We start from the raw sequence: 7,150 nt of genomic DNA, 5'->3' as shown, positions 1-7,150 counted from the left end.
AATTTGATTACAGTTATACAGAAATTGTATTATACCATATAAGAAAGCAAAAAGGTTGAAAAACAAACAAACAATTTAAATAGTCTTGTTATAGATATTTCATATATTTAAAGTAAAAACCATAGCCCTAGAATAAAAACATGAATTAGTTTTTGTTAGATTAGTCTAAACACAACTTCAATAGTTGTTGTTCTGTTTCTTACTTAAAATACTTCAAGTAATTTAGCAATAATCAGCAATAATCAAAGGAAAAGCTTCGATTAGGATCAGCATCTTTTATCCAGTCTTCAGGTCTTCTAGTCCACACATTTGGTAGGAGTGCATGTGCAGCTCTCAATGTAAACGTAGTCATGAAGGATCTCGCTGTTATTGGCACACTTCATTGGCACCTGTCGACGGCTGAATTTCTCTTCTCGGCAACAAGAACAGCTGTGCATCATGATGTTTTCTTGCATTGAATACCTGTGCAGGTTTCCAAGGTGAATATGCTTTTATTAGCTTGTTTTTTCATACAAAACATATCATAATCAAATACTGCTGTACTCATTTCTTTTGGGTGATTTGGTAATTATGAGTTATCTGATGTGCTAAAGATGGAAAAAATCCAGATTTATCTGCTGTGATCTAAGATATTCAATGTGTGCTGTCAGTTTCTCAAATCTTTGATGCTTATGTATGAAATATTTTGCTAACTGATTGTGAAACCAAGTTAGTAGGAGTTAGTAACCATTTTTACTTCTGTTGTTGGCGGATTTAATGTTATCCATTGGGAATTTGATGATGCAAAGATGCATTGTGATGAATATTGCATAATAATAAAAGGAAAGGTAATGGGTTCAATTTCAAACGGACTTTACACATGAAAGTGACATGTTTTGCTGTAGCGAGTGCTAATAAATGTGATGGTTATTACTCTGGTGAAATGATTGCGTAATCAAGGCTGCACAATTCATCTCAGGATTCAAAATGCAATATTTTTTATGATTAATTAGATGTGTGAGTGTGCTCTTACATTGATTTGGTACCACAGTGACCACTGCAGGACGTCACTTCTATGGGGTTGATGGACTTGCAGTCATCTACCTCCACATGGGTGGTGTTCTTCAGAACAATGCAGGTCTTGGGCTCACCTAAGATAAGAGAGAGAGAAGAATGAAGTAAACTTGTGTAAAGGAACATCTGATCCATTGTTTTATGTATTATATGCTCATCTTTGATCTTTAGTACAGTTGAGGGAGAATAGCAATGAAACAGTCATTTTTACAATTCATCTACATTATGATCTGCTGTAAAAATGGTAGGACTGGTGTACTGGTAGTGTGGTCATTGATTCTGAGGTAATAAATAGACAGTAATTAAAGAGTAGCTTACAGATCTTGCAACACCCATCTGCATCATATCTCTCAGTTCCCTGTATATATTAAAAAAGACACATTTCAGCATTAGTGGACAGTATACAAATCATACATCATACAAAATGTTGAAGCTTATTATAAATAAGTTATCAGTGATGGAATGTGTGTTTGTGTGTATAACCAATTTTACTTCAGTTATTTGATTGATTTCCAAGTGAAACAGGATATTAATTAAGAAAAAGTGTGGGGTCGGATTTGGTTTTATCAACTGGGAATTTAAAATAATGCATGCTTATGAATAGTCCTTTTATAATAATAAAACAAAAGGAAATGTCAATTTCATATTTACTTTAACTATAGGCCTACATTTACTTCAGCTTACAAATATATGTAGTTGACAGAGGCATGATTTACTATAAAGAGTATTTATTTGACTTACAGCCTCACAGTCATCTGGATTAAAGTAAGGGCATTTTGGTGTGTTCTTCTCTGTTACAAACACGCCATTAATTTCACTGCAGGTAACACTCTCGCATGTGTAATTTTGCACTTCTCCAACCTAAAAGAAAAAATGAAGACAGGAAACATGAGGATTGAAGAACAACAAAGGTTCATTGACTGGTGAAATAGGCGGTTGAAGAAAAGTTTGAGAATATTTCAAATGTACTTGTAGAGTATGTGTGGTGTTGTCTGGCGCAGTATAAATGCAGGCATTTTGCTTGCATACTCCGCAGCACTCTCCTTCTTGTTCCACAAGCTCAAAGCCCTTGGAGTGCAAAAAGAGTACTTTAAATTTCATTTAAAGAGGTTAAATCATAAGCAGTCCATTTTTACTTGATCTTTTGAGATAACAAGATGCAGGCTGCTATGAAAACATACTGTAACTTTCAGAGATTAAAACTTCCTCCCAGTCCAAATAGGCTTTACTAGAAGTTCAGATACTTTATTGTTGGAGTTTATAATATTAATCAATCCTAATGTATTCTGATCACAAGCATAAATTGTAAATATTACCTCAGCACAAGGTGTACAGACTTTCTTAACACATTTCACAGTATGTAATTGAGTCTGTTGGTCTTTATCCATTTCACAGTAACATTCCAAACAAGGCTCCGAAGGGATTTTAACTCCAGGCTAAAAAAAGAAAATGAACATTTTAATGGTGAAAAGCATATAATGTAATATGTGAAATTTCCAGTTGGTTGATGTTACCAATTAGTATAAACACATGAACCCAGCAGCTCACCTGGTACTCAGAGTTATTGTGTACACAGACATCTTTGGGCACTGAATAGGAAAATTTAAGGTTAAATAATTATAATATGTAATACATTTAGCAACCTTTGTAGTAGGGGATTACATTAAAATCCACATAAATTCCAAATGTTGTAAAAGTAGTCTAGATATGAAATTTGAGATTTACCACAGGGTGGACAGCAACTGTTCTCAGGTATATCTGCTGATAACTCATATCCCACATCACATTTCATAGAACACAGGCTGGTATCACACACTGAATGGGCAGAGGAGACAGCGAGTATTATTTAAATTATTATGGACATACAAAAATAATTTTTGTTTCATTTTAAGAGCTGTGGCTCTAATTATATGTGTTTACATGTTCAGATACTATCTGCTCTCACACACAGTCTCAATATCTACCTTTGGAAAGTTTCTTATAAATCTTCAACTTGAATTTATTTATTTTTTTCACCAGGAATTGGAATTGGATTATGAGTTTCTATAAAGGAATTAGGGCAGACATGCATGCTGGTTTGCAGTGGATTGTGGAGGACTGCACTGCTTTTGACTCCGACATGGGACTGAAAGTTAGGTTCACAGTAGGCGGTTTTGTTGCCATGTTTATTTAATTTAGACTGTTTAGCTCTCTGATTGTCATTGTGCTTGTTTACTTACCGCAGGTTGGACAGCAGTTTTCAATCACGCTTTTGTAATTGTGGCCACAGGGCGTTATGGTCGGACAGTTCATAGGCTCTTGGACAACACCAAAGCTCTCACTGGAGCACGTGTATGTTGTGCAGTTAACCATCCATGTATCTCCAGGCTACAGGAGAGGAAGTAAGGTGATAATAGTTAGATGCGAGTTGGGATTATACATAATGGTAAGGTTGGGTTGTTTGTGTTCAAATGCCATTTTAAATTTGACTAAATGAGTGAAGTTTTTTTATACAGCCATTTGTATGAATTCCAGCGTAATTTTGCTGTAGTGTAATGGTTACGCTCTGCTATTTTCACACAGTTTCAATCATATATTGGTAGGACTTAGAGCAGGTGTTCTTAACACTGGCCCTCGAGGTCCACTTTCCTGCAAAGTTTTGCTTCAACCCTTATCAAATACACCTAAGCTAATCAAGGTCTTTAGGATTACTAGGCGGTGAACGAAACTGCCTTCTATACCCTTAAATAGAGCACTATTTGAGGGGACAGCCATTTGTAGTGTTGTCTGAAACCATAGTGGACGTTATGGAGTTGCCTCATTCAATCCCACAATGCACCGCAATATTGAGTGTACAACTTATGTATGCTCATTGGCTAGAGAATACCCATAATGCACTGTAAGAGTCACGCGCCTTATTAATTCCTGTGTCTGACCAGAAGATGGCGAACTGCTTGTCCAATGTGGCTACAGCGTCATATCATACAGGTATAAATCTCTTTTTTATTGATTATTAAATTGTTTGGTTAAGGTTAATACATAGTTTCCATGACAGAGTTAAAGATAAATCTTTTCATCTTATTACTGGAGCAGCCAGTTTGCAAAGTTTCAAATAATTATTAAACAGAAAGCACAAACTGTTCAAAAGCACTTCCAGCACACTCAGTGTCCGAATTCACTCACTCCGTTGCCTTAGCTCCCTCAAGTGAACAGTATTAGATGAGTAATGTTGGGAATAGTGAATGAGAGTATAAGGGGCAATTTCGGACACAGCCGTAGAAAGTTGTAGGCAGGTGAGTTTGATCTGGGTTGTAGCTGAACTCTGAAAGTGGACCTTGAGGACCAGAGTTAACAACCCCTGGACTAGAGTTAAGTTCACAATCCTAGTAAATGTCATGTAAATAGTTTTAGTCTACTAAAAGATACACACCTGTCTTGGTAATCCATCAGGGCCGATGCAATCTATATGTAGGGAGTGCAAAATGCATCAACATAAGTTTGACTTTAAGGCACATTAAAATAGCAAATATCATAAATTAAGTAATAATGCTTACCGCAAGTAGGTGTACACTTATCTCTTGTTGAACTAACTAGATATGTGTTGTCGGGACAGAAACAACCTTCCATGAATGTTTGATGATCATTTTCGCCTTCCACAAACATCTCATTGTATCTGGTTGTAAACCAAGCGCATATGGCAGGAAGATTGTTAATGCAGTGAAATTTGGACAATTCAGTATTATAATATTTCCAGTTATGGATATGAATTGTTATAGAGAGTGGTTACCTTGTACTGCAGGTCTTTTCCACTTTAGGCCCACATGCCTTGTAGACTTTGTGATCGGCACATTTGTATGCTATTAACCAATGACAATCAAGAGATTCAGGATACTGTCAGATAAGAGATCCAACATTGTGTTATGGTGGGTTCATTCTCCTCTCTTACCGCATAGCCCGTTGAGGTCGGCTGAGTCTCTCCAGTCCACACAGATAGACTTCTGGCCACATAGCTGTGCATAGGCCTCCACACTGGCACAGGCCATGGACTCATTTTTCTTGTAGCACACATCATATTTACATGCCTCATAGTATTTTTGATAGGGAATGATGTCATGACAGCTCTTGAACAAACTGAATAAAATACAGAAGTTTAGTGAGAAAATGTAAACTGAAGCATAACGTGGTTCAGTGGTATGTTTGATAGCACTACCAAAAACAACAACTACAAAAAAGGTAATAACCCAAAAAAAATTACCTCTGAAATCTTAAAAAAAATGTATTTAAAGTAAAGTCTGTAATTTCTGTACCATTTGCGATATCAAATGGTATTGCAATTTGTTTAAGTGGTCTGAGTGGACTGGACCCAAAATCACACTGACTCAACCAATGGCATGAGTTTTGGGCGCAACTACCATTTTACTAACCAATGGTGGTGGATAGAGGGTTTTTTAAAAAGTCATACATTTTTTTGCCATTGTATTTGGTGCGGCTAGTGGCAGAGAAATTCCCCCTTTTTCTGAAAATTTACAGAGAGATGATTTGCTTTTTCTTACTCGCTCTTGATGACCTCACAGCTTTGTGCTGTGCAAGTAGGAGTGGGTTCGCTTGGATGTGGTGGAGGGGTTTCACATCCTGGAGAGTCCGCCCACAAGGCTGCCATTTGCTCACATGATTGGTCAATTGTTCCATCGGGACGTCTGCAGTCATTTGTGGCATCATTGTCACAAACCCCTAAAAATAAGGACAGCATTTCAAAATTTTAATTGACAGAAACACTAGACATTCTTATTTAGGTACATTTAATTTAAACTACTCTATAATAGAACATTCTAGATGATTTTGATATACTAGGCTAATAAAAAGTAGGCTAATCCCTATTCCAAATCGGTCTTTGTCGCCGAGAAAGTTGTTGTTGTCTCACAGAAGAAATACTGTTTATTATGGTTATATTTATTGCAACAAGGGCACCAAACTGTACTCACCGCACTGTCCCTCTGTATTACCATGGAAGTAGGAGAACGGGAGATTGATCTCAAAACCTTGATGACTGACTAAAATTTCAGCTTTGATTTCACTGATGTTTAGAATAACTGCCATGCCCGAGGTGGTAATGCTGAAGTCTTCATTAAAGAATGTTGGGACCTTTATGACATCATTGACATAGACCTGTAGGCGACAAGGGTTTTTGAGTTGTAATACATATTGACCCTTATACTGTATACATTCTATATAGATCAGTGCAGGTTGATATTTTTTCATATCAAGCTGATTCCGATTTTTTTAATTTTTAAGCCTCTTTTGGTTGATTCCAATGTCGTGCCAATAATATCGTGCATGAAACGTTATGTGACATTGTTTTCAAGCTGTTGTACTATTGACATCTTTCTGCTGTTGAAAGACTGATTGAGCGATTACATGAGACATGATACATTTTAGGTCAGGAAGTTGTACTGTATCTTCTAACATACCTTCTGATGTTAATTTATGTTTATTCTGTGCTATAACTAGTAGTAAAGTGTGCTCCTTGCTGCCGCTTCGCTTGACCTGAAGCGGCTACAGTGATCTGTCGCTCCACATTAAAGAGCAAAATTATGTTTATTAAATTTCATAGTAAAATTGACATTTGATGTGACTTTGTTTCCTATCAAAAGTGACAAAGCACAAAGCTTATTGCGATTTATTGGATAAGAGCCACGCTACCAATACTGTTTAGTACATTTTTGTTCATGCATCAACTGAAAACAGCATTAAACTAAAAATTTAAGTTGGGGTTCATCAAAATGAGAATCGATTAAAATCATGTGTTAAGTCATATAAGCTAAAAAAGCTAAGCTAACCCCTTGTGTTAAGATATATAAGCATTGAAAATTTATTAAGTTGTCATTTTCTTAAGTCAATATATTTCAGAGCTTGTTTTTCAGGAGTACCGTATTTGAATTTCGTGATCAAATTTAGTCGTGACACTCACCTGCATTACTTCACTGTTACTTGCTAGCTTGATTTCATAGGATTTGTACTTCACAATCACATACTCTGGGCAAGCAAAATTATTTGTAACATCGCAATAATAGTTTTTAACATGGACACTGATATTGTATTTCGGAATGATTTCTCGGAC

Source organism: Scardinius erythrophthalmus (genome assembly GCF_964197995.2).
Source record: "Scardinius erythrophthalmus genome assembly, chromosome: 24".
Taxonomy (NCBI): domain Eukaryota; kingdom Metazoa; phylum Chordata; class Actinopteri; order Cypriniformes; family Leuciscidae; genus Scardinius; species Scardinius erythrophthalmus.
This window is presented reverse-complemented; position numbering follows the sequence as displayed.